This window comes from Muscardinus avellanarius (assembly GCF_963383645.1).
Source record: "Muscardinus avellanarius genome assembly, chromosome: 5".
NCBI lineage: Eukaryota > Metazoa > Chordata > Mammalia > Rodentia > Gliridae > Muscardinus > Muscardinus avellanarius.
Genome location: NC_137790.1, coordinates 37,730,042 through 37,732,340, shown reverse-complemented (window position 1 = coordinate 37,732,340; position 2,299 = coordinate 37,730,042). Strand labels below are relative to the sequence as shown.

Sequence of the window (2,299 nt, the reverse complement as noted above, 5' to 3'; positions counted from 1 at the left end):
CATTTACATGCCCATGTCAGTAGCAGCACATTTCACAATAGCCAAGTTCAACCTAGGTGGTTAAAGAAAGTGTGGTGTATTCAAACAATGGAATTTTACTCAGTCATAAGGAAGAACAAAATTATGTCATTTGCAGAAAATAGATAGAACTAGAGAATATTATGGGAAGTGAGATCAGCCAGTCTCAGACAGCCAAGGGTCATATATTTTCTCTAATATTTGGAAGCTAGAAAAAAAAATAGGAACAAAAAAAGAACTTCAGATAAAAGAGAAATCAGTGAAAAGGGATGATTAGGGGGTGAAAAAGAAGAAGGCTTGAGGACAGAAACAAACCAAATAAGGTTATTTCTATATCTAAAGATATTACTACTAATTTTACTAACATTTATGAGGAAGAATACACAGAAAATATTGTGTGCATAAATGTATTGCTTTTTAACACTTATGTTGTATAATTACAATGCACCAATTAAATTATAAAAAATAAAAGTTAAAATATTTCTAAATAACTAAGTTAAAAATAGTACAATGAAAGAAGCATATCCCCTTGGCTGGAAGAGGAATTAAAAAAGTATAAGATGGAAAATTACCTAAAGAAATCAACAAGACCAAAATAATGAGTTAAAATAAATCATAGCTGCACTCTTGTTTGAAAGCTTCTCCCAGGTCTTCATGTTTCTAAAGATAGAAACTAAAGGTAAATGACTATTTTGTTGAGTACAATGCGTTAATCAACACTTGGTTATTAAAGGAAGGGCATTGTCTAGTATGAAATATTTAAAATAAAATGGGCTGGACTGCTTTTATAAAAAGTAAAAAAGTATTATGAGTGTGCCCAAGATAAGATTATTAGAACTTTAAACGATAATTGGATTTCTAAGTTTCAGAAAGTATTTTTTTAAGATCTTGAGGCTCAAAGGGGACAAGAGTTTAAAGAGATATTGGATAGAAATTAGTCTTGCAAGAGTAGAAAAACCAGAAAATAGTAGACGGGCAGTTGGGAGGTGGCAGTGGTCTCAAGGGCTGTGCTGCTCTTCCGGAGCTGGACCATGAAGCTCTATGGACTCAGCATCCTCTAAAAAATCAGAAGGTGATAGTACTCAAGGCCAAATCCAGAGTGTCTTCCTTCAGCTTCTTCCAGAAGTCCAGTGTGCAGGAATTCATGACTTTCACAAATCACCTGATTATGGAGCGCTCAGTGAAAGGCAGTAGGGCTTCTGTCAAAGACAGAATATTCGCTCCACATCTAAGTCCAGAATGATGGTTTTGCCAGTGTAGTCATTGCTGACAGCGAATACTCATCTTGGATGGCCTTTACCTTGCTGAAGAAAGTAATAGATAAATTCTCCAAGCAGATTGACAGCATAAGCTGGCCAGTAGGATCCCCTGCTGCAATCAATTCCCTATGCATCCCTGGATGGTCACCTCCGGAGATGCCCAAACCCGAGAGAAGCTGATCCCCTGAGTAAATTGCAGGCCAAGCTCAATGATACCATAATCATTCTGCACAACACCATGGAGTCTTTGTTAGAGCGAGGTGAGAAGCTTGATGACTGATGTCCAAATCAGAAGTGCTGGAAGCACAGCCTAAAGCCTTCTATAAAACTACCCGAAACAAAACTCATGCTATGCAGTCATGTGATAGCCCACGGAGGCCAATGCTGAACCATCATTGCCAGTCCCGTCAGGAATGCAGCCATGAAGAAGAGGCCCCCAAGAAGAGAACCAGGAGTGGGGCAGACTGGCCCTTTTTGCCTTATAGTTCACGGGGGAATCAAAGGGATGGTGGGAGGGTGATGTTCAACTTCATATGTCTGCTTGTGATTTTTAGAAAGAATTTGAGGCCCCCAAAGATGTGTTTTTGGGAAAATGAAACCACAAAGTTGCTCCTGTAGATGCTGAAGGCTTTGACCTGGAAGGCTCTGTGGGAGGAAGCTCATAGCCAGCTCTTTCTGGAACCTTGGTGTTTGTTTGGATTTTGTTTGCGTGTTAATTACATTAACTCTCCAGTGAGTGGAGGGTGGGGGTGAAGGAAGGAGAACTTTGTGACAGGGCTGCAGGGCAAGGGAGGTGTAGCAGATTTTGAGCACTCTGGAAAGTCTTGTCAGAGGACTGTGGGGTTGGGGTTGAGTTCCACAGAGGCCAGAGCTGAGTGCTGGGTCAGTGGTTCAGCTCCAAGGCCTCTGAGGGCCAGCAGTTGCTGGGTCTTGTGAATTCTGACCCAGGTTGAATTCAGCTTGCCTGTTTTGCTAGGATTGTTTTCTGCCTGAGAAAGGGCCCATCTACACACTTTCCATTC

The 2,299-nt window shown here is 40.8% G+C and overlaps 1 pseudogene across 1 annotated transcript; it reads left to right on the top strand.

Moving 5' to 3' along the window:
• Window positions 1-1,049: 1,049 nt before the first annotated feature.
• LOC308262985 (synaptobrevin homolog YKT6-like) lies at window positions 1,050-1,642 on the top strand (annotated as a pseudogene). The gene has a single exon. The product of its transcript is annotated as a synaptobrevin homolog YKT6-like (transcript).
• The last annotated feature ends 657 nt before the right edge of the window (window positions 1,643-2,299 follow it).